The sequence below is a fragment of the Tenebrio molitor genome, chromosome 3, assembly GCF_963966145.1.
Source record: "Tenebrio molitor chromosome 3, icTenMoli1.1, whole genome shotgun sequence".
Classification (NCBI taxonomy): Eukaryota; Metazoa; Arthropoda; class Insecta; order Coleoptera; family Tenebrionidae; genus Tenebrio; species Tenebrio molitor.
In genome coordinates, this window is record NC_091048.1 from 9,746,249 (window position 1) to 9,773,057 (window position 26,809).

Consider the following 26,809-nt stretch of genomic DNA (forward strand, 5'->3'; position numbering starts at 1 on the left):
TGATTTTTTTTTGGAATTTAGTTTTCTTTTACATTTTTATATTTGTTTCGCTACGTTTTTTTTAATAAATTATTAGTTACCTACGTTACCTTACCAAATTCCTTAATCCTCCCCTCCTAGCAAGAATTGCTCTAGCTAGACCTTCCTCTTGATTCTTGCTGAAGAGTGAATTTGTTCTTTATCAAAAAAAAAGTTTTTTTAAATTTCCATTATATTATTATTATTAAACATTATTTTAAATAAATATGGAACAAATACGGCGACAACTTTGAGCATTTAAAAAAAAAATACCAACGAATCTGCCGTACCGGTTGAAATTGTTACGAGCCACCACTGCTGCGCACTGACAGTCAACCAAACCACAGTATACCTTCTAAGCAGTAGTCGCACTCCGCAAAATCTTTGTATTCAGTTGTAAGTCCGCGCTAGTTACTGCGCATAAGAGATCCAATACCCCCGATTTAAATTCCTGTCCGTAACGTTTAATTTCATGTAAAACGCCTGTTAAATTCATTGCGCAGTAACTTGCGCGAAAGCACAACGGTTTCAGAAAACATCAAAGTGCCGACGTCGAGTGAGACTACTGCTGTGACCAAACCACAGTATACCTTCTAAGACCAAACAGTTTAGTTTGTCTGGTCTGCGCGGAAGCTATCCAATCGGACTAAACTATCGGCCAATAGCCGGCGCTGTGCGGCACTGCGGCCCACGGATTACTAATACGGATAGGCCACTCTTTGTCTAAGAATGAGAACCAGTTTCAGAGCCATCTATCCGCCCTGAGCCAAAACATTTAGCCAGGCAACAGACCAAACCACGGGTCCAAACCTACTACCAAATTTAAATTTTTAATTTCAAAGGTAATATTATCAATAACAATTAATCATTAATAATGTGTTACTTTATGTTGTATTGTTTTTATACAATTTTATAACACATTATTAATGACTAATTGTCAGTGATAATAATTAATTCAAGTCGAAGATAAAACAAAACATTCTGTAATAACTGTTAAAAAAATGTATTATCACAAAAATATTAACTCAAAACGACACTAATCAAGTAATCAACTTAAGAAAGGTACAATTATTGTCTGTTAAATCGTTTTAATAACAATATAGTAATTTACGTTATAAGTCCGGTAGACGGTAGGTTAGGTATTTGTAGAACGTTATGAGTTACACATTATGGATGAGGCGACGTTAAGCATCCTTATTATTACAATTGGGCATACAACACTTTTTTTAAACACAAACGACGAAAGCATGGTTTAATTAAATTAAACTGATCTTGAATTTTGAAGTGCTGAACTGCTGACTCTGTGATTTACACGGTTTCTTATATTTGTTTAGTTCAGAGCTAATAGATGGCGCTAAACTATATAAAATAATTATAAAATAAAATAAAAAATACGAGTTAACATGTACTTTTTCATTAAAATTAAGTTACAACATTGTGTTTTGTACTATAATTTTATTGTTACTAGTTTTTTTTTATTATTATATTTGACTTCTGAGAATATAAGTCGTCTCAGGGCGAGCAGATGGCGCTGATGCTCGCGGTTTCAATACGTCCTATGTTGTTTCACCCCCCTGCTGCGGCCACCGGCCAGTCTTCATCCTGTCGGTGAGCTTGGAAATTTTTTCTGATTTCAGTTTGTTTCGGCATCGGCAGTCAAACAAACGCTCGAACGGTTAAGAAGCAATGCTTCAACGGTAGTGTAAACTGTAGGTGAGTGCTAGTATCGATTTATCAAACCGCTTTGCGTTTATTAACAATAATATTTTGTACCTATAACCTCACTTGTTAGGCGCATGCAAAATTGCGGGTCGTTTGTCGCATAACGTAATTCGGTTTTGGCGGGTGACGTGATGCACCATGCACGTGTTTTTCTGTGAATAACGAATTCGAAGGTAAAAAGCCAGAGACAATAAAATTAATCGTGTTGTGAAAAAATATTCGGTTGTGCCTCCGGTAGTGACAAAGAGTTTCAAAAATGAATCGTTTGTTGCGTGGTGTGGACTGGAATTTCGGTGCGAATTGAAACTAATTTCGCACAATGCAGTCGACAAATCTTCAGCAGATGGCCCCTAAAGGTGAGTACTTATTCTGTAGCGTGTAGGGAAGATAAATGTTAATAAATGTTATAAAATAGCTGCAAGTTCAGGAGTGCCGGTTTTAGAATTAATTCGCTCCTGGAAACATTTTAATGCGCCTCCCTGGACACAATAAGATAATCACAGAAATAAATGAAAATCATCTTTAACTTTTTTATTTTTGATCATTTTAAAGAAAAACAACAATAAACAAATATAAAATTCAAATTCTAAACAAAATAATATCTAATGTATAAGAAGTCCCATGTCAAATTTGACAGCAGCGCTAATATCCAGCGATCAAATTAATTTGTAATCGAGTCGTCCATGGATTTGAATCCGTATGTCTTTTGCGATGATATGTCGAGATCTAACCTGTGTTTCAAGCTGTATTTATTGGAGCGTGGAGTTCAAGTAACGACATACGACTTCGGATTCATGGATAACTCGATTACAAATTAATTTGATCGCTCTCTATTTCTGTAACGGGGAATATACAGTGTGGAATAAAATGATTTTCATCTAGTTTGCTTTGGAATTTTTGCACATGTAAATATTCCTCCACCGGTCTACTTTTTTTTGAAGTGCCGAACTCTTAGTTCTGTCAATAAATGTCATCAATCGAATTGACAATTGTTACAATTTACAAAATTCAATTAACAAATGTTGGTGGCCACTTTCAACACTAGCTGTGACTTGCTTTTGTTAGCTCCTTTTTAATTTCAATGTTACCATTGCATTCATATCATCCCTTCGCAATAAATCACTTTTGGAATTTGGATATTAGTATATTTTGAGGTTAGGCTTTCTTTTTTTTCTGTAGAGCGGCATTTCGTATTTTTACAAGGGTAATGCAAAGGTAACTGGATGAAAGTCATTTTATTGCACACTGTATAATGGCACTTTCAAGAATTCTTTTAACTTTATGCTAACCAACTATAACATGACAGAATCTAACTTTCAATTGGGTTAATTGTAGCTTTAAGCTTACCTACTATAAAATAAAACAATTGCACTTTGGATTGAAAGACTACCCACTATAAAATGACAGAATCGCACTTTGGATAATAATAATAGAGTAAAAACCGTTTATAACGAGTACGGGTTGTTATAACGAGGGACCGGTTATAACGAGGATTTCTACTTTGTTTGGTTGGTTTCTCATTTGTTATCAAATAAAAAAATCCGTATACAGCGAGATCGGTTATAACGAGAATCCTGATATAACGGCTTGTCTAGTGATGGTTAAACCGGTTATAAGGAGAAGAATTTCTGCAAACACCATCAATTATATCGTCTGTTCATTCACATAAATTTAATGTGTTTTCTGGAGTTTTAAAAATGAGTTTATCTGGAAATCCGATACAAAAAGATTGTAAATTTTAGTTAGTTGCATTTAGCTTCTTGCTGAAGTAACTTGCTTTTACGAGTCTCATGTCTAAACGAAAACAGTTGAGTATTTCGGAAAAATTCGCCATATTAAATTGAGTACAAAATGGTGAAAAAAAAAAAGCGGCGGCAAAATATCAAAAGAATGAGTGACAGTTTTAGTCTGTGCTAATTTGAATGGTTGAATGGTTAGAAAAACGAAAATTGCTAGTCCTAGGTAAATCTAAACATTCTAGGTGTTTTAAGAATATTAAGCATTAAAATAGTGTTTTGAATGCGCAGATGTATTGGGTGATTCAAAATGATTGTGGCCAAGTATGACAACTATGTACGAAAATTTATGTGGCAACTGTGTGGATAGGGTAGTGTTGATATTTCTTTGACAGTTCATAGTCGCGCAATTTTGAAAACTGTCAAATCAATGTGTAATGATATCAAAAAAATCAAATGCACGCTTATGAAATGTCATACAAATGACAACTCTACCTCATCCACACAGTTGCCACATAAATTTTCGTACATAGTTGCCATACTTGGCCACAATCATTTTGAATCACCCAATAGAAGAGTGTGCATTGAGGTCTATTTTAATTTTTAATGTTGGAAAATTCTTTAGATCTATTATAAATTATAAACAAAAACAAATAACTGATTATTTAGATCAAAAATAATGACCTATGAATTGTATTAACATGTTTCTTATCAATAAAACACTATTTAAAACACAATTTTAATAAACAATTAATAATTTTGAAAAATGTTATGATATCCGGTTAGTGCGAAATCCGGTTATAGCGAGAAAAATTTTCGGTCCCTTGAAGCTCCCTCGTTGTAAACGGATTCCACTGTATATATATTTGTGCATTACATTTGGTCAGTGAACTCCACACTATTTGGAAGGGACGCAAACGTATCCGCGACTGAGGCAATCTACAGATGTATGCAACCCGCCACTGTGTAGTATTTCTATCCTTTTCTGGCTTGTGGCCGGTATTGACCCATCATACTAATAATGCTAATAAGAGGCGATAAATAGAGGAAAGTAATAAGTAAAAGCCATTTTAAATAGAATGACAATATTTACTGTTACGGGACACAATTATTACTTAAAAAAACACTGAAAATTAACAACTTTTGAATAATAGTATATTATGCACCGAGGGAGTGAAGTGGATGATTTTTACCCGAGGTGCAATTTGTAGGGTAAAAATCATTCACTCCCGAGGTCCATATACTATTTTTTGCACGACTCACCGATTTTAATAGAAAAAAGCCGAAAATTTGTAAATTATCACTAACTGTCAAGCTAAATTGAAGTCTCATGTTGACAGTTAAAAATAATTTTTAATCTTTCGGCTTTTTTCAATTAAAATTTTTGAATCGTGCAAATAATAGTATCTGCACCTCGGGAATGCATGATTGTTCCCGTCGTTGCTTTGTAGGACCTTCGGGCTACAAACTGCACCTCGAGTGAAAAAAAAATTAATTCGAAATAAAAATGTAGGTACTATAAAAGGTTGAATAGGCTATGTTTTTTTGCCCAAGGGGAAAAAAGATGATTAAAAGCTTGAGTTGGCTGCGGTTTTTTGCCCAAGGGGAACAAAGAGCCGCTTTACTCCATACAATCATTGAGTAAAGTTGCTCATTATATACAGGTCGTGCAAAAAATTAATTTTGTCATTTTTTGACGAATACTTGAGGCTTTGCCGTGTAATCGAAAATTTAAAAGTTTTGCATGGTGATGCATTCTGCATTTTCAGAACACATCAGTTATGTTCTTAACTAGTTGTATTTCATGCAAATCTCTATTTATAAATTCTTCCGTCACCGAGTGTTTTGGCAAAAATAGTTCCAAATTTTGCGCAAAATTAGTAACGGCTGCATTTTGCATCAATTTTTTTTAAATTTGACTTATGTTGTAACAAGCTTACGTATGAAAACTTATTTTAGATCTCGAATCCTGTAAATTATTGCAACCATAAGCAACACAATTCAGGACCATTTTGGAACTACAGATAAGCACAAACACCATTTAAGTCCGAAAAACACTGCACACGACAACGAAGTGATTGTCAACCCGGTATATTTAGAGATTTCACCTAGTATAAACAGTAAAAGCGCTATCAAAGGTACACCTGACAACGAACGCAGCACTGTTAAACGAGTTAGACAGCGACGCAAATACTACACCGCGAGTCTGTCTTTGTTCATGCGCCTGACACAAAAACTGTTAAGGCGGCCTTACACCAGGGCAACAATTGGCAACATGTTGCCTGCAACATTTTTTATTAATGTTGCCGGTCATTACTAAAAAATGTTGCAGGCAACATGTTGCCAATTGTTGCCTTGGTGTAAGGCCGCCTTTACGGTCGGCAATTGGACGAGTAGTATTGAGTTCACTGCATTTGATACATGTTTACACACGTCAAACATAGACATTAAGAAAATAAAATTGTTACATGCATGCAAGAAAGAGAAAAAGAAAATAAGGAACAAAGCTATTTTCAATGAAGACTGTTTCAAAATCATTAAAGTCATTATTTAGAAATTCTCCAATCGAGTAGAACGATTTAAATATGAGATATTTTTTTATTTTACCTAATAATTGTAAGGATGGCTCTTTTTTTCAGAAAAGGGGGTAAGTTATTAAAGAGTTTGTTGCAATACTAGTTAGAGCCATGCCTCGATTTTATTAATTTCAGGAGGTTTACACAAATATCATTGCCTCTTGTATCATAGTTGCGATGAAAATTAAGGGGATTGTATACAGTGATGTTTTTGATGATAATTTACAATCCTCTCTGAAACCAATATTTGCCATGATGCGTATAACCAATATGTAGACACATCGACCGCTTTTTCAAAGTTAAAAATGTGGGCTGAAACACGATCCCCGTTTACACCACTTTTCCTCGATTTTGTCTAGTAGTTCACAGCACCCTTAACCGATACCTCTTTTTAAATTCAATTTCTGAAAATTCGTCCAAAGGATTTTTCCTTAGGCGATAAGTACCTGTGTCTATTTTCCGCAGGATCAATATTCATATCCTCGTTAATTAAGTCGATTTCCTCCAAAATGTTGTCTAAATCGGCCATTTTTTGGTAAATGTCAAGTTAATGAAAATATTAAACATCCATAGCTGAACACGATTTTAGTTTTTCAAGATGTTCTGTTTCTATGGACAGTATTGATAAGACCGATAGCCGTTCTTGTCCCATAGAAGTTCTAAGATAGTTTTTAATAAGTTTGAGCTTAGAACAACTTCTTTCAGCTGTTGCAGTTGGAAGGGTCAAAAATAGGCAGCATGCTGTTATTACCTCGAGAAAACTGGAGGAAAGGCTATTGAATTTTATAAGTAATAAATCTGTGAGTTCCTTAATTGAATGAATTTTCTCAATTTCAGATTTTAAGCAAGTTTTCAAAACAATTAATTGTTCGCAGAGATCAACTGACATGTCTTTATTGTATTTGCTAGTCCGTTTTCCGGCTTCCTTTTTGATCATCTCGTTTGAAAAGGATAAGTGTTTATCCGGTTGTAAGACTTCGAACATTTTACTCAAATCATAAAGGCTCTGAAATCTTTGTTTAGTTTGAGAAATTAATATATCTAAACAGCAATAGTACACATTGACTTTGAAATACGATTCCGGGTCCGAAATTCTCTCATCTTCCGATAACTCATCAAAAAAGCGTTTCGTTATCTTCCGTCTTTTATTTTTGAAAACAGTTGTTACCCCCCACTCTTTTGCTAGATCTCTGGACTCCTTTAGCAAACCATAGAAAGTTTTCTTAATAGAATCTGATGCGAAACCGTATCAAACGCTTTGCTCAAGTCGAGGAAAAGTGCAACATAGTAGCGCTTATCCTCAAAGCTTTGAGTAATTTTATCAATAAGTGTTAAAATAGCATGTGAGGTGGAAACATTTTTTCTGAAGCCAAACTGATTGTCGGCGAACAAGCTATTTGGCTTAAAATAGTCCTCCGAATACAACTCGTAGTCCAAATTATGTAGACTATTTTTCAAACTGGTTTCACTCATTCAATTGTGCTTGGGAACCTCGCTCGTGCTGACGCACTCGTGGATTCATTCCCAAGCACAATTGATAATTCGTGACCAGTTTGAAAAATAATCCACATAATTTGGACTACTCGTGGTATTAAAATAAATAAAAAAGCCAGGATATCCAGCTGGCTGTGTCTTATTTTGCACCTACCACAAGCCAGTAGATAGCGTCGCGACACAAAAAACTATGGCAGTTTGGGTTCTATAGGTTTACTGTGTTGTCTATGCAAGACATTTTGAGGTGCTGACATCTGTCGTCTCATCAATTATTATTAATGAGAAATAGTTTTCTTTCAAATCATTTTTCAATTTTTCTGTATTTGAAGGTCCTAATACACTTACAGGTAATTGTGTAGCTTTCTTCCTCTTGTTGTGTTGTTGCAACTTTTTTGCTATTTTTGAGTGTGGACATACTCGTAGGGGAAGTGGGCTTAAAATGGGATACTTAACGTTTAACGTTATGTATAAAAAAAAATAAGTGTTGTAAAATTGTGTAAAGTAAATCTTGCTATAGTATAGTTATTGATTTAAACATATATTCATCAAAAACAATCTAAAATAAAAAACAAGTAGTTACATGTGGTTAATTAGTAAATGTCTGCAATTTCCCATTTTACCTACACAGTGTCGGTAAAATGGGAAAGTGCTGGAGGTAAAACGGGATATGGATTTAACACGGGAAATTATTCCTATAATAAGATTTATTTAGAAAATATATTTTTCAAAAACTTTATTTTTGTAGGCAAATATCACATGTGAATTCGTCATCATCATCACTTTCTACACCTGCACATTCATCATGGGCCCATTTGCCGCAACGACAGCACATTATCTATCCTTCTCCGCAGTGGTCTTTAGAATAGTTATTACCGCAAAACAGGCATTCCACATCAACGTCAGATTCGCTGCTACTGGATTGGGTCCTTGATACTCGTGCTTTGGTCACATTAGACTCCTGTTTCTTACCTTTCGATGAGCTGTTGTTTGCAGCGTTTTTGTTTTTGAAAGTTATTCTATTCGTTTTCATTTTGTCTGCATTATTTTTTCTGTTTTTCTGAACCAGGGATTTTTCTAACTCTTCTTTATAAGGGGTACTGGTAAGGATTGCAGCTTTACCCTTTCTGCTGACTTTCTTTTTTGATAGCTTTACATTCTTAGCTTTCGGATATGGAGCAATTGTTTCAGGACTGATTAAATTGCACATGCTGCTAGTTGATGGTTTTTCAACTTGAGTGATTATTTGCTCATCTGGTGTAGACTCTCTTACAAAGTCACGTTGAATTTGTTCCATTGCATCTTCCATTTCAGGTGACACAGCTGCAACTGCATCATTTTCAGTACTGTCATTGTTTTGAGGTGGGTCATAACTAGTTGGCAAAGCTGCAGCATACATATCTTCTGTAAATACTGTGTGGTCCAATGGATATAATCCAGTTTTCTTAAAACCATTAATGGCGTTTAAAGGTGTTGAGCCTCTTAGATATGCTTTAGCGAACAAAGATCCAACTTCGTTTATAGTAATGCGGCGTCCTGGATGGTTTCTCAACCATATTTCCACTTCTTGAGTATAAAAAGTGGTGAGTGGCCCCATAAACGAGCGGCTGCATACGGTGACTGGTATGCGGTGGTAAACATAAAATTGTTACTCCATTCTGCCGTGCTTTTTCTATCGTTGCTATATTTTGGGTGTGTGTTTTATGCCCATCCAGTATGAGTAATACTGGATTACTTTTCGAAGTTTGAGTGTGATGAACGAAATGATCAAACCATTTCTCAAACAACTCTAATTGCATCCACCCAGATTTATGGCAAACTGATAGTGAACCTGGCGGAGTTCCATCAGCAAATTGAGGTTTCATTCGCACTCGAGGAAAAATTAGCATAGGTGGGACAAAAATGCCACTTGCACTCATACAAATTACTACAGTCGTTAACTCCCCACGTTCGGCTGATGTTAGGGAGCCTACTTGTTTTCTTCCTCTGGCAGCAATAATTTTTGATGGTCGAGATTGGACAGTAGTGATACCTGTTTCGTCCACGTTAAATATTCTTGATGGCGGGAAATTATGTTTCTCTTGGAGCGATTTCAAAATATCAAAAAATGAGCCAACTGCTTCTCGGTTGAAGCCTTGCGCTCTTGCCGCAGAAGTTGCTTCAGGACTGCGAAGAGACAAATTGTTTCTCTTCAGAAAGGAATGTAACCAGTGCCATCCTGCCAACTTAGTTTCATTATTAAAGTGATGAACGATATTATTTCTAACAGCAATTTGATACGCAAGACTTCGAATACTTCTTGTTGTTAGTCCATATAACATAGCTTCCATGTTTTTAACATAATCTACTAACTGTTTCTCTAGTTCCATTGGAAACGTTAATTTTCTGCTCCCCAGTTGTTTTGAATGGTCAAGTGCCTGTTTATTTTTGTTTTTAAAACGCCTTTCTAAAGTCGACTTTGGAACATTAAATTGTTTAGCAGCTTTTAAGTAACCACATGTTCCATTTCGCAACGCCTCTAGTGCCCTAGACATAGCTTCTTCGGACCAAGATTGGCGGTCGGTTTTTCGTTTATAAGTGGAAGGCATCTGAAAACAAATAAAAATAAATACTGGGCTGGTGTAGGTAAAACGGGATACTATCCCGTTTTAAGGCGTAAAAATTTCCCATTTTACCTACATTTGTCTTAAAATTTTTAAAATTACCGCGTGAAAAACAAATGTCTTTCAGAGCAATTTGGCCTGCATCGCTTGTTAACTAACCTTTGAAGACAATTTGATGCGCAGTAACAACCCAAGACCACGAGTTGTTCTCTTCTTCCAGGAGCTTATTCCGTAAACACTAATTATTACATTCACAACTTCCGAAACCAATAAAATCACTCTCTCTGTTTAAAACACAAGCGGATCGCACTTTTGACAGCAGACCACTAACACTAGCGTCCACACACACGCATTAGGTGCTAATACGAGTAGTTGCCAGCTCTCGTTGCGGGTTAAACACTGATATCCCGTTTTACCTACATACCCCATTTTAGGCCCACTTCCCCTACAGATGAAACCATTTGAGGTAAATGATCCATTAAACTAAAAGGTGGATTTTGAATGGTGCATGAGTGTCAGCAAAGTCTTCTGCTCGGTGAGGTTGGTCTGCAGTCTCTGCTTCATAGACGTATGGAGCATTCGGTGATCTTTTTGTTCACATTGTTCAGGGGGCTGCAGGAATGTCCTCTCGTTCTGGAGCGGATCAGTTTGAGGGTTAGCCGCTCGAGTTTTAGGGCAAGGAGTGCTTTCTACATCGGTCAGCGCCACACGGACAGGGGGCTCAAGTCACCTGTTACTCGAATGCTGTGCAATTCCCAGTGTCGAGGCCCACGTCGATATTTTTTGTTGCACCATATCGCAAATCAAAAAATTCTTCTCCATCTCGTGAACCAGGGAGATCCTACTCAGATGAGTGCTCAGTAGTTGTAGCTTGAGTGTTAGGATGCTCCGTGTGTAATGGTTGTTGTGTTGTGACCTTTGTATCGTTTTCTTTCTGGCAGGGCTTCTAATTGGGCGTCTAGCCTGTTAGCCGTCAATAATAATAATAATAATAAATATTGCAAATATGTTCTTAAGGATTTAATTTTCTTTGAGAATATACTCGTAGCCTAAGGCAGTCCGTTTCGGCTCAGGGACGCGAGGGTCGCGGGTTCGATTCCGACCCAGGGCGAAATTAAAAAAAAAGGCTACATTCTATCTCGTGATTCGGAAGTCAGGTTAAGCCATTAGTCCCAGTCTATTGAGTTGGTCATCATGCCCCTCATAGATTTGTAAACCAGTCCTAAACTGTGAAACAAATTTATTATAATTTTATATTATAAATATTGCAATTTTTCTCTTATTTTCAAATTTATGTCTGAAGCTCATTGATTTCAAAATTGAGTACAAAGTAGTGCGGCCGTAATTGTACTCTAATTTCACTCTAGCAAGCTCAAACAGTTTGTCTAGAGTGAAATATTCTCCATTTTCTTTATATTCTTGAATTTTGCGGCCTAATTCTTCTTAAAAAATAGTTTTCAAATAATAGTCGTTTATTTAGATGTTAATTCTTCGCCGCGCAAATACGGTTTCAAAACGCTCATTAGTGTACTTCGCGATACCTACAGTCTATTCCATTTAAAAATGATGTCGCTTCGAATGGAGAAATTTTCACACTGGCGAATGCGGCAAATTTGAAAACATAAATTCCAAGCTAGATTAACAAAAAAAAGTCATAAAGGAACTTACGGTAGTGGTATTCTAATAACAAAATTGTAGTTTGATACAAAAAATTCAATAAGTTGGACACTAATAACTTAGGCCCGGATTTTAGGCAATTAAAAAGTCGGAAATAGGTGCCTAAAATAGTCCCTTAAACTACTGCAAATAGTCCCTTAAAAACTGAAAATAAGCCATACTAGGTCCTTAAAGTTGTGGTTAATTAAATTAAAAAATGTGTTTTTAAAGTTTTAAGTAGGTACACACAACAAGATATTTACTAATTATTTTTTATTAATTAATATACAATACTACAAGTTTGTTAGTTATTTACATTGTTACGTATTTACATTGCATACAAGATATTGCTCTAAATTTTCTACTTTAAAACATTGTCGGTTATCCACCAAAATGGACTTATATTTTGAAAAACTTCTTTCTACCTCGCAAGAGGTAATGGGCGCAAATTTGTAATAAATTTCTTCCATTTTGGTGTCATGTTCCGGCACATCTTCACCTCTAAAAATTCTTGCCAATTCTAGAAGAAATTTGTATCCAGGATTTTTTTCAGTAACATCTTCAAGTTTTTTTAATGCTACTGCTGCTACAGGGCCTGGAGATTTTTTTAGGGAGGTAAATACGTTTATTTGTTACTAAATTGTAAACGTCATTTATTCGAACTGTCACTTGACGTTGAAAAGTCATTTTAACTGGCTAGTAGCGTTAAATTGACAGCAGACCAGTTATGAATTTAACAAGTTAGTAGAGAAATTTGAAATTTGGAAAGGATAATAGCGTTTTTAACATTTGAACATTTTTATTTCTTTGTTTCATACAAATTAAAATTAAATGTACAATTAGAATTTCCGCTAATGTCGAACATTCCTGAAGCGGAAGTGAATTCGCTCGTCATTGGACAATTAATTGTAGAACCTCCCGAAGTGGAAGCCACATTTGTCGAAGTGGAAGCCACATCTGTTGAGTTTCGTCCAGGAAACATTTTTTTCGCAATTTCAATTTTTTTATTGATAGAATCATCCACATAACCTTCCGCAATTCCACTACTTTTCCATCCTCCCGCACGTTTTAGTGTCAAAATATCTCCACCTGCATCCACAACCATTGTTGCTGCTGATCGGCGAAATGAGTGACCTGTGTATAATTCAGGTTCTTGTAGCCCTAAGTATGTTGCAGTTTTTTTCGGTACACCGCCAATAGTGTGCTGGCGAACATTGAGGGAAATACATTTGCCATTACGGTAGGTTAAAAAGAAACGTAATTGGTCTGCTTGACGAGGACGAAGAGCTGCATATTTTCTGTACAAAACACAAGGTTGACAACTGCAGCCCTCATCTGTGATCGTAAATCTCCTTGTAGTTAAATTCTTTGTATTCCGTAAAGTGACGATAATATATTTCTCAACATCTTCTACGTCCTTCACCGTCAACGAGAGAAGCTCGTCACACCGGCAAGCACCAAAAATTCCAAAAATTGTAATCACAACCAATAGTCATCAGGAGCTTCAACAAGAAATTTTTCCAATTGCTCTTTTGTTAAAACCCTTGCCTTCTTCGGCACGTAACGCTCATTCTTTCTCTTGAGAAAAGCAATTACCTTATGAAATCTACAAATGTCAAGTTAAAATATCACTTTTTTGACAACGTCTGTAATAGGAAAACAAACCTGCGAACTTCAGCATTTTCTTTAATTTCCAGGCAGCTTTTTAACATGGACCATTTCGACCACAAAGAATTGGGGCTAAATTTGTCTGATAGTTGGTGAAGATACACCAAAAGAACGTCTTCCGTTACACTAGTTACGTTATTGTTTTTCTGCCAATTTTTAAATTCTTCATATTCTCGTTCATATCTTGCTAAAGACTTCGCTGGCAGTAAACTGGAAGCCACGTTTATAGCCTCCTTTTTGATTTCTTCTGGCACGTTCATTTGAGAAAAAATCTTGACGGAAATAAACAATTTGAACAAACGGCGCGTTGTCATAGTAATTGTACTTCTAAGGTTTCTGAGTTTTGAGCAATAATTTGGAAGAAAACAGAATTTGATCATTTTTAATTTTATTTAGTTGTTTACAATTTAGTAACAAATAAAATATTATACAAGACACGCCAGGTAACTGGTTTTACTGGCTCAAGGAGGTAACTGACTCGTCTTCGACTCGTCAGTTATATCCTCCATTCGCCAGTAAAAACCATTTTACCTGGCTTGTAATGTAAAATACTATTTCAACAATTTTGATTGAATCGGTTAAAGGTAACCCATTTTTTTCCAATTGAGTAATACTTTCGCAGATTATTTTAAAATTACTGCGAACATAAATTAATTGGTTTTTTATTCCGGGTTTCTTCATTATAGACTGTGCTTTTTGAATAGCAACAGCAGAACTTCCATCAAAGGACATGACAACCTGTGAGTAGTTAAAAACAGTTTAACAATCAATTAATTTGCTTATCTTTTATATACTTACTTCTTTAATGGAATCAAAGTGTTCGCTGTAAAACATAGCAGCCTGAAGCCATGTTCCCCATCGTGTTAAAATTGGCTGTGGAGGCAGTGGCATTTCTTTTAGTTTTTCTTTGTACATTTCAACTCTCAAAGGTGCCTTAACGAAAATTTTTTTCACGTTCGAAATTAAATTATCCACATCTTCATATTGATAGCGAATTTTTTCAGCCACTAGATTTAAAGCATGCGCTAAGCATGTGACATGCACAATTTTTGGATAAAACACCTTAAGGTGTCTACCAGATTTTATCATATATGGTGCTCCATCCGTTACAAACAAAAGAAACTTTTCAGCAACAACTCTGGTACTCCACAAGATTTCTACGCATAGAAATTTTAAATCAAAATAAATTTAAAAAAGTGAAAAACCCTTACCTAAAGATTGATTTACGAATCTAGCTATTGTCTCATGATTTGTTCTTTCTAATTGTTTAGACGCCAAAAGATAAGATTTTCCAGGTTCATCTTCTGAAAGTTTCCCAACCAGACAATTCGCCACATATCGCCCAAGTGCATCTGTTGTTTCGTCAACTGAAACCCATATGTTAAAAGGATCCAGCTCATTCCGAATGCGGTCAATAGTCTAAAAGTGAAAATAATTTTAAATTAAATATTAAAAGATAGTATGTTCATACATCTTTGTAGCATTTTGGTAAATAATTTTTCCGTAAAGTAGACTCATCCGGAATTTTTCTACCACAATATTTTGTCAGAAAATTCTGAAACGCAGGATTTTGTAGTTTGTGCCATGGTATATTGGCAGCTAAAAAGACGTTACAAAGTTCCATATTGAATGTACTATTTGCCGATTCCTCCAAGTTCTGTGTCAGCAACGTTTGCCGAAGCGGTGTCATAATGTTCTCTTTATGGATGGCCGTTTGCTCATGCTGTTGCAAGTGACATTTTTTTTCGCATATAAACTACAAAAAATAAAATTTTCAAATAAGTAAAAAATATAAAATGACATATTTTTAATTATGCTTAACTTACCAGTTTACCACAAGCTTTACAAAACATTTCTCGGGTTGATTTTATTTCATATAAATCTTTCTTGCTTGTCCACTGTAATATTTTTTCGCGTAAACTAATTTTTTGTTTCGGCATTATGTTCACTTTAAACAGGTTCACAAGAAATACGACCACTGCACGGAGATAAAGTAAACGAGAAATGACAAATTTGTAATGCTTATATTTACGTCTCCCACCAAATTTCAGAGGAGATGGTTAATTTTATATTTCTTAAATTTTTAGAAAATGACACCCTTAAGGTTTCTCTTATTGTTTCACTTCGGGATTTTAATTTTCGTTTTTATGGCAAGGACCATTTTATAAACGTTAAAGCTTCTAACAATACCTAAGTATCAGAAAACATTAGACCGCGTATACCTGCACCCCTTCGAACAGAGGCAAACAGATAAACTCTGTAATTTATGCCAGTCCAGTCTAATGGTTTGTGGTACTTAGGTATTGTCGGAGTATTTACCGCTGACATCATGGTCCCAACCGTAAAAGCGAAAAAGTAATTCCTGTATTGTACTGCACTTTGTACATTTCAGTAATTACATCTCCTTAAATTTTAAAATCATAAAGCATTGTAAATTTTATTGAGGTACCACTTTTACATTTTCAATACCGTAAACTTCCCAGAATTCGAAAATTGGGAAAAAACCGCAAAAATGAAATTGATTATTGGTCATTTTAGGCATGTTCAGGCAGTTAAAAGGTAAAATAGGTATTTAAAGGGCATTTTAGGCCGAATAGGCAGAATCAAATATGGCTCTAATTACTCTAATTAAGCCAGAAATCATTTATAGACAAGTTTCATACATGTGCCTTAAAAAATAAAAATAGTCCATTTTGCCTAAAATCCGGGCCCTACTAATAACCAAAAAATCGATCATATACAGGGTGGCCCACAACACCCTTCCCAGCGGAAATGTGCTAGTGGTAACAGCAATGGAAATGCCGTAAATGCAGAAAAAAGTAGGTCTTTTGTTCTTCGTTTGGTAGATATAGAGGTTTCAAAGTGACCAATCCTAGAAGCTCTCGCTCAGGCGTAGTGCTTACAGTAAAAGCGTTGCTAAGGAATGAAAAATAATGCTACTGCACATTTTTTTGGTGAACGAACCTTTTGATGCTGTTTGGTTAGGTTCACTGACACTGACAGACATGACTAAAACCCGAAATTATTGAAACTTACTGTTGTCTGCCACAATAGAAAGGAATGAAACTGAAAAACTACTATTTTATGGACGTACGAGTCGATTTTACGTTCGAAGGTCGGAATTTCATATTCGAAAATCGCGCATCGCAATGATAAATGAGTGGGTGGTCTACGAAGACCGGTATTTAATAATAGCAATTAAATCTAACGATGTAGGCCTGTTGGTAATAAAACGACTTGAAGGGTTCTAAAAAGAACCAGATTTAATCATGTAACACAATTTAACAAAACAATACTGGAAGAAAACCGAAACGAACAATCGACGAATCAAAAATACCAAAAACGACAAACGGATTAAACGAAATTAAAGGAGATGCTCGAATATTCCCACGTTCATTTGGATACACAGCTGGGCTCTTCTGATCAAACTGGCGTGCGAATTATTTATCATGTAAGGGGTAATCACTTGAAAAGCCTCCTGCAATCGGTCTCTTAATTCAGCTTCTGTATTAATTGGTTCGCTGTAAGCTATGTTCTTTACATGGCTCCAAAGAAAGAAATCAAGCGGGGGAGCAGGCCAGTGATGTGGGCCACCCCGGCCTATCCAACGCTGGGCATACTGCTGGTCCAATAATCTCTGTTAAAGTGCGGTGGTGCACCATCGTGCTGATACCAACAGTTAGCACGAAAAACTAGGGGCACATCCTCAAGTAGATCTTCCAACTCGTTACGGATAAACTCTGCGTATCTTTGGCGCGTCAAACGCACAGGAAATTCGAAAGACCCAATCTTGAATAAAACACTTATTAGGAATATGGTTTCACTGGAAGTAACTGTACCTGCCACACGATCAACCAAAAGATCGGCCCATAAGTTGATAGAAAACCTTTCTTGAAATCCTCTGTGAAAGAGTGCGTGTGGATTTTCTTCAGCCCAGACATGTCCGTTATGAGCATTAAAACAACCTTCTCGACCAAACATCGTCTGATCAGTAAAGAGAACACGAGATAGAAAGTTAGGGTCCCCATTATTTTAATTCAACAGCCACTCGCAAAACCTTCGTCTTATGTGATAATCTTCAGGTTTTAATTGTTGCACCCGTGTGTAATGATAAGCGTGCATGGAGTTTTCTTTCAAAATTCTTTGGACAGAGCTCCTCGACATCGCCATTTGGTGAGAGACATCTCTTTGACTTGTAGTGGGGTTTTCTTCAAACGTGTTCAACACGAGTTTCTTGTGGGACCTCCAACTTCTGAACGATTAGAAGTCACTTGTTCTGTTTCTCTTCCTCTCGCTATTGCGTGCAAAATAGTTTTATGATCCGGATGTCGGTTATTGTTTGGAAAACGTTCGCTGTATATTCTGGCGGCCTCCCGTGCGTTTCGTTCGCATTCTTCATAAATCACGATAATTTCAATGTATTCTGCAGCTGTACACATTTTAGCGATTTTATTCTCTTTAATAATGAAAATGATCTTTCAGCACTGCAATTTGTTACCGCAATACCCAAAAATATTCTGAAGGCAATATCTATATTGGGGAATGTAGAAACTATTCCTTTTTCGCGAATGTACCGCAGTGTGGTTTACTATGGAATTTAATGGAATGTTGTTTGGTAAAAAGTGCTTAAAATGGCAACATTCAGTAGGAAAATTGTCCTCAAGGTCAGAACAGTAAATTGATTGAAGATGTCTTGTTTTTTCTTGAACTTCTGCGTGACTTAAAGTTTTCATTTTTTTTTTTAATCCGAACTTGTCTTCAATATCCCTGTAAGCTTCAAGTCTATGGTTTAGTTCTTGCATCAGTTGATCTATAATAATTAGTACATTGAACGTATTAACTTGCATATTAGTCTTTGCGTCAAACTTCACCTCAGCACTCTTTCCATCGTCAAACTGAAGCTTTCTTTTTTTTGTTTCTTTTTTCACTTTGATTGTAATCACTTACTTGTGAAAGAATTTTACCCTTTTCTTCATAGAAATCAAAATTTTCTCTAAGACTTCCTACGAAAGTTTTGAGACCCTCAAGCATCTCCATTCCTGTTTGCAAATCTATATCTACAGTTTGTAAAATTTTGCTAGTCTTGTTATATACCTTTTCATTATTTCATCCCTAAAAACAGTCATGAAACGTATATCTAAGCTATTAAATTTCTTTAATAAACCATTTGCTTCGACCCGCGTCACATGTGTTAGCAGCAATTTGCTCCAATGTGTTTCGAAAATTTGAATAATTTTCACTAAGAGCTTTGCATGCACTTGCTCGTGCTGACCATCTTGTCGCTGATAATGCCTTAGGCAAAATTTTACTGCCACCACTTTCCTCAATCTTCTTTTTGAGTTCCCATCTGCCCTTTCAACTCGAAAGAAATACATATCTACTCCAAAAACATGAAATATGAAGTTGCATTTAAGTAGCAATCTGCTGCTGAAACTCTTATCAAGTTTAGTGAATGTGCAGCACAACGAATATAAAAAACCAAATTATTTCCTTTTTTAATTCTCGTTTGTTAGCTTGAATAAATTCCGGATATGATTCTTGCGTTATCGTATGACTGCCCTCTGCAATCCGAAATGTTTATTTTCAGTTTTTCAAACAATTTCATTATTTGATTTTCCATAGCTTCGGTTTTATGACCTGCATTAGCAATAAATTTAATAACTTTTCTACGGGAGTACCATTTAAAAGCATGTACCGAATAACTACCGTCAATTGGTCAATGTGACTAATGTCCGGGCTGAAATCTATTATAGAATAATATTTGGCGGACTTAATTTGCTCGATAATAATTTCCAGTATTTTTTTTTTTCATCAGATGTAACATTTCATTATCTTTTGATAAATAAAATGCGTTACCACTTTCCTTGTTGGCATAACGAGTAATATGTTCCCTTAGAAATGGATCATACCGGGCCAATAATTCAAGAATGCCTAAATAATTTCCATTGTTATTGGACCCAAAAACTTCATGACTTCCCCGAAAAGCTATAAAGCTCGCAGAGCAGTTCTTTTTCAATTGAAAGTAAAGAAAGAAAAAAAAAATTTCGCTCAACACTAGCTGTAGTAGCTGGAATAGTAGCGATCAAAACAAATAATTTATAGGCTCCAGAAAATATTTAGATCAGTTCATTTTCAGTAAATAACTGCAATATCACTACAACCTTTAAAATTTGAAATTCTATATTGTTATAAATTACACTTACTCGTTAAATAATTTCTGTTTGTCAAATATAGAAGAGTACTGTGTAAACAAAATATTTATTAAATGATGAAAATTATTAAGAAAACCTTGGAACTATCAGCCAAGTGTTGAGGTCCATGAGTTATTACGACGAATAAAATAACCGGACAAAGCACTCAATATGATATTTTATTTCTAGAGGTGTGAAAAACATGCAAAAAATAACAAGGACTAGATTTGTCTAGTAATTAAAACAAAACACAACTAGCGCAGCACATTTGAAAGTTTTAAATACTAACACAGAGCAAAATATTTTAAATCTGCCAAGTCTTTGAAACGAACTTCTATTTGCACTATAATATTATCAAGAATTTTAAAATATAGCGCTTTACAGGCAGTAGTCTGGTCCATATTGTTAGTGGATACTTTCATCCTCTTTGGTGGGTTCTATTCTATAACTGATGGATGACAATTTAGACTGTGCTTTTTGATAAAAAACATTTAAAATTCTCATTTCTTATTTTTTTATTCTCATTGAAGCACTGTCGATTTCTTGTTAGCAATAATTTATATCTAAGCATTTACGTTGTAAAACAGAAAAACAAACAGATCAGTTATGTTGAAAATTTCATTACATACACCGGTGAGAAAAGCAAATTAAATTTTGAAAATGTTTTAAGTAGCCTCGGGCACCATTTATTGATTCTGCTCCAGAACTTTGGTCTTCAATTATTCTTGAAAATACGCTTATTAAATTATTCCACTCTGAATCAACGATATGTATTATTTTTAACTTTGAAGCCCATCGAGTTTGACAACTTTTCGGAATTCTCTTACCAATAACTGAATCCAAAACAAATGTTCGTTTAACAGACTGGTTGAAGAAGGCAGGAATAGATGTTAAGGTTAAGGTTCTGCAATACTAAATTCAAACGATGAGCACAGCAGTGAATAAAAAGTGCTTTCGGAGCATCACCTTTAATTTTCATTTGTAACCTGTTCAAAGATCCAGCGGCGATCTGGTACGTGTTTGGATGCAGTTTGGCGATTATTTTATACGGTCCCCCATATAATGGCATGAACTTGACGAATTGTTGTCTCGTGTCGGAAGTGACTTCGTTCTTCAGCAATATCCAATCGTCAAGTTCTGGTACTGTAGTTTCACCCTTTTGATTTTGTTGGCGAAGATTAACGTGATGTCGTAGGTTTTCGCGGGCTAGGCATGAATTTCTTCTCTGGAGAGTGGTGTGTAACACACCGATTCGGTGTGTTATACATAGACGTCGTACATGTTTATGGTCAACCAATCAGGTATCATGTAAATTTTGTAGGTTATGTGCATTATTGTGTCAATATTGTCACTCAGCTGTTTTGTTTTTCTTTTCGTTTAGGAAAATATTAATGTGGGGATGGACCAAGAGGAAAATAATAATTTTACTTTAATATTGTTGGGGCAACCGGGTGTCCCATCACTTGTGTCCTGTATGAAAATGACTTTAAAACTAAATTATATTTATATGAAGGTATTATAGATGCATAAATACTGTTCACCGCCACAAAAATTGGGTATTACTTTTTTGTTAAAATTAATTACCTAGGTGCAGCAGGCAAAAAACTATCACTTTAAAAATTAAATTTTGTTCGCTGCAGTTCAAATTTAGTATACTTTATGAAAAAATGATACAGAAATAAAATCCGTGATTAGAATTTAATTAAAATGTTTTGATGTATAGATATTTGGTTAATTTAATTTGGGTCCTTCTACTTTATGAAAACTTATGGCAGACAAAGTTAAGTTTGTGGTTATTACTCCTGTCCACAATTTACGAAGATTTATGAGGGGTTGCAGTTTGTCTGAGGCCGTTACACAGGCAGCTATACCGCTGGAACCTTCTGAATGATGTCTACCTGATATGGATGACATTTCAACAAATTGATGTCATTTAAAAAATAAAACAAATCCGTACCACGAATTCTTTAATGAGTAGTTGTTTTGAATATGTAATTGATAATAATAATAATAATACATAAAAAAGTAACAACTATAACAAATGTTCAAAATGATGCCCAGCTTGCTCTAAGCACGCTTCAAGCCTTTCTTCGAATGAATCTTGAACTGTAGCAGCTTGATTCGATTCGTTTATCGAGCGAAACGCTTGTATAATTCGTTGTCTCATGCCTTCAGGTGTTGTTGGAGTTGTCCTGTACACAATATCTTTCACTCTGCCCCACGTGAAAAAATCCATAGGTGTTAAATCGAGAGAACGAGGCGGCCACGCTACAGGACCTCCTCGCCCAATCCACCGATTAGGATATTTCTCATCCACAACTGCACGTGCAACCAGTGCAAAATGTGGCGGAGCTCCATCTTGCTGAAACCACATGTTTGCTATTTGATTCAGTGGTACATTTTCTAATAAGTCATCCAACTCATTTTCCAGGAAATTTGCGTAGATTTCCCCTGTCAAATTTTGATGGAAAAAGAACGGTCCTATCAATCTATTATTTATAATGCCACCCCAAACATTTAACGACCAGCGATTTTGTATTTTTTGTTCACGCATCCAATGCGGGTTCACAGGCGACCAATAATGCATATTGTGCCTATCCACATGACCGTTACTTTTAAATGACGATTCGTCCGTGAATAAAACATTTTTGAAGAACATTCTATCCTCGCGTAATCTTCCTTGGGCCCATTCGCAAAACGCAACTCTGTTTTCAAAATCATCCCCGTGGAGTTCTTGATGCAAATCAAGATGGTACGGATGATACTTATGTTGTTGGAAGATCCTTCCCACAGATGATTTGCTGATGCCAGTTTCGCTGCTGATTCCTCGTATGCCAATATGATGATTGTTATCAGCGTAATTTAACACAATTGCCTTGTTTAATTCGTTGGTGATGGGTTTGTTGACGACATCCTTGGTTTTCGGTTTCAAACTTCCTGTTTCTTTGAGTCCTTCCACAAGACGTTTAAAAATCTTTTTTGAGGATGATTTCGCAATGGAAATCTTTCCGCGTAAAGTCTTTCGGCAACGACTGCATTTTGGTGAGCTCCCCCGTAGATAAGGATCATATCCACTTTTTCCTAGAATGAATAATTAAAAGGCATTTCGGAAAAGACACTTATTTTATAACTAAACCAAAACTACACTTTTTTCTTCACGAAGTTAACTCTTCGATATCCAAAAGAATACTGTGTATTTGAAGTGAAAAAATAATTACAGGAAAACTTGCAGGTAATGACTAATGAGTAATGACAAGCTGATTACCTCTAGTTGTTTACTAACCTTTATGTCATGTAGCAATAAAGTTGAAAATACCCTAAGCAAATTCTGGACACCATCTGGCCAGACTGGGGGCCTAGGTACCTGGACTTCGGCTTAAGCGGCCCTCAAAAATCTTGGTACCATAAATTGGGGACAAGACAACCACAAACTTAACTTTGTCTGCCATAAATTTTCATAAAGTAAAACACTCCAAATTAAATAAACCAAATATCTTTACATCAAAACATTTTCATTAAATTTTAACCACGGATTTTATTTCTTTATCATAGTTTCATAACGTGTACTAAATTTGAACTGCATCGAACAGTTTAATTTTTAAAGTGATAGTTTTTTGTCTGCTGCACCTAGGTAATTAATTTTAACAAAAGAGTAATACCCAACTTTTGTGGCGGTGAACAGTATTTATGCATCTATAATACCTTCATATAAATATAATTTAGTTTTAAAGTCATTTTCCTACGGGACACAAGTGATGGGACACCCGGTATGTATGGTGTTTTGCCACGTGTCACTTCCAATGCCACATTTTCCTGATCAATGTGTTTTGAATAAAAACTGGCAATTCCCCAAATGTTTTCTTTTTGTTGGTTGGAATGGGGACAAGTTGAATTTGGCGCCTAGTGAATAATTTATTATGTTGGTAACAAGTAGTGACAGCAAAAATAAAGTCTGACATGATCATGGGCGTATCTAGTGGGGAATTGGAAATTCTAGCGGGTTTGGCGCTCTGGTTGCCCCAGTTCAACTTGTTATTAACGAGGACGCCCAAATCATTTTGATTTTCAACTACCGTGATGTCTCGGTTTCCAACTTGATGTAATTTTTTTGGATTGTTGAAACCAAGATACATGACGGAACATTTGTCCGGATTCAAGGGTACACACCACTGATCACTCCATTCAGTCACAAAATTTAAATCAATTTGTAGCTTGTTAATATCTGTACATTCATTGGATGAACTAAAAATTTTTACGTCATTTGCGTAAGCTGCAAAAGGACATTGTAATCTGGCAAGCAAGTCAGATGTGTAAAGAGTGAACAATAGCGGACCAAGCACCGAGCCCTGCGGCACCCCATTTCTATTCTATTTCGAAAAACCTTGGTTTTTAAACTGCCAAACAGATTGAAATCTAACGGAGTCAAGTCGGGTGAACGAGGTGGCCAACGATCTTTATTCGCTAATCTGCCACCAAAAAACTCTTGAAGATAATTTATTGTTTGATGAGCAACATGGGGTGGGGCTCCATCCTGTTGAAAATACCCTGTTTGCAGTTCGTCTTCATGCTGTTGATTTATGAAAACTTCCAATATTTGGTTGCGATATCGTTCTGCAGTTATTGTCTCATTAAAAAATATTGGACATATTATTCGACGTCGGGACATTGCTACTCAAACTCCTATTTTCTGTGGGTGTAAACTTGATTCAACAAAATTATGAGGGTTTTCCGTAGCCCATGTTCTATAATTCTGGCTATGAATGTATCTAGACAAATGAAACCATGTCTCGTCTGACATAAAGGTGATATCTAATACGTCATCATTATTCAAGATTTTATTGAACCATTGATAATATTGAATTCTTTTTTCATAATCTGGTGGTAATAATTGCTGGGTAACTTGCATTCTACCTGTTAGTGAGTGATCATCCCCACACTATCATTTATCGTGCGATCCACTGAATTTGTAGTTAGAGTTGGCGCTGGAACTGAAGCCGTAGGTCTTTTTGAATCGATGCACTTATTTGTGTGTAAATTAATGTTTCAAAATGCTATCAGTGGAGTCAAACGAAGGGCCCGTTTGTGCTTAGAACAAAGTGGTGAACACTTTCAGCATCTGTTGTAACATTGTTTAATAAAACAAACATTACCATTGTAATTTTTCTCTTAATCCCTCGAATCCTTAATTCGCCACTTTCTGTTTTACAATTGTCATTAAATGTGACGTTTGCCGCGAAAGTTCAAAATTAGACATGCGTTCCAGCGCCAAGTCTAATTACAAATTCAATGGATCGCACGATATATCATTGGCACTGTCCGATTTACTGTCCGTATCACTATCCTGCAACTCCATCATATTTTTCCAAACCTTCCCCTTTCCAGGGACTACACGGGCTGGTGTGGGTGGCGACAATATCTCTGGAGTCGCATCCAAATCGGGGATTATATTTTCAGGTGGTGAGATCATCTCAAAATAATCCGACTTCGAAAATGTGCTTTCAAGATAAACGGCTTTTGTTCATCAGTATGATTAGTTAACTAATTTGTGAACTGACTGTATACACCCTGCTTCTTGTCTACCTTTTCGACATCTTCCTGAAAAGGTTAGTCGTAACGCTTCAATGTTCTGTCCTGCAAATTCCTGGATAACACGTTGGTTGATCTTAAGCCTCCACGGCCTCTAACCTTCCTGAACAGAATGAAGTTCTTTAGTTAATGGCATTTTCCTAATACACTTCATTAAGTGGGGAAAATCAAATTAATGTACCACTTCTACCGTATCAATTAGCCTTGTAGCCTATTTTCTTTATTTAATTTAGCAAAGTGCTTATTCGCACTTGAAATCAGTTGATTTCCAACCTTGGTCAGATATTGTCGCCAAAACAATCAGACCACAACTTCGTGAGTGACGAATGACCTCTTTTAAAATTTTTGACAGCTGGTCGGTGGACGTCGTTCTTTCACAAAAAGTAAAGCAAACAGATTGCTTCCACTTTTTGTAGATTCCTTTGACCATAAAAGTTAATGCATGATCGGCAAATGCAAGGCAACGAGCTGAACCGCCAGAATCCACAAAACCTACTACAGAATCTGTCCGTGAATTGTATTCTAATCCGGGGGACAACGAAATTTCATCGAACATCAGTACACAGTGCTTTTCTATAGTTTCCACGTTTTTTCAGATGATTAAAAATTGATTCATTAATACCAATTTGGAAAGGAATTTTATTTAACATTTCTGTGAGAACTCTTCTTGGTGGAGAAGGTTGGTCTGCAGGGATACGTGGAGCTCGAACAGGAGGATTCCGGGGGGTTGCCCCTCTTGGAGGAGTGCAGGGTTCTCTGACTCATCGGCGGAGCGCGATGTTCAGTCAGAGTCGAACGGGCCAACTAGAAGAAAAAGGAATTAGTTTTCACTCACAGGATCGATGTTCACACTTGGAGCGCTGGTGGAAAAGTGGTCGATAGCGATGTCTTCTTTGTCACATTCCATACAAGCTTTGCCTCTTCTCTGCTCGACCATTGGTTGACATTTTCTATTGGTCCTTTTTCAGGATAAGATTCCAGAAAAGCTTGAGCCAAGCGACAAAATTCTTCTTCTACTCTTCTTGGAAATGGCCTGATTTGAGGATTTAAACCACAAATATCTTCTTTTTGTAAGTGGAAGTAGAGGCGTAACAAGTCAGTATGGCTACTTATGGGGCATATCAATAATTCGTGGGCAAATTTACAATTGCGTCTAGTACACGCAAACATCAGAAAATCACGACAGATTCTACTGACTATTCACAACGTCACAATTCAATTTTTGAGAGTGGGTGGAACTTGTCGTTGTTCCGAGTCAACAATCTTGAAATACATTTGCTTTAAAAATGCACGTGCCTCTCTCCAAAATTTCATTTGATCTAAACTCAGAGTTCAGCACATTTCAGTTCTTTTCCAGATCTACTCCACAAAGTGGAAGAGTTCACGCTGTCAAATAACGTCGAAAAAATGTTTGGGATACATTAAATTCTGTGGATCCATCCTATAAACAGGATTAGGAGGCGGAGTCTAGCTGTAGCTACTATACTATATGTGGGGACTTATAATTACAATCTCGGTTACAATAATGAATAATCGTTTCCTTGCTTTTGAATTGTTTTCAA

General features: G+C 36.1%; 2 long non-coding RNA genes across 3 annotated transcripts in view; one reads left to right on the top strand and one right to left on the bottom strand.

The window, feature by feature from the left end:
• The first annotated feature begins 1,611 nt into the window (after positions 1-1,611).
• Positions 1,612-26,809, top strand: part of LOC138126511 (uncharacterized) — a 33,846-nt gene continuing 8,648 nt past the window's right edge. Inside the window, exon 1 of the long non-coding RNA XR_011157860.1 lies at positions 1,612-2,096. This is a non-coding gene — a long non-coding RNA (uncharacterized lncRNA). The remainder of the gene's footprint in view (positions 2,097-26,809) is intronic.
• On the bottom strand, positions 14,031-16,210 carry LOC138126667 (uncharacterized). Of its 2 annotated transcripts, XR_011157912.1 has the most exons (5): positions 15,297-16,210; positions 14,942-15,226; positions 14,682-14,889; positions 14,269-14,627; positions 14,031-14,208 (listed from the first exon to the last, which is right to left on the bottom strand). It is a non-coding gene; the product is annotated as an uncharacterized lncRNA (long non-coding RNA). The 2 variants fall into 2 exon arrangements; XR_011157911.1 differs by having other exon boundaries at positions 14,942-16,210.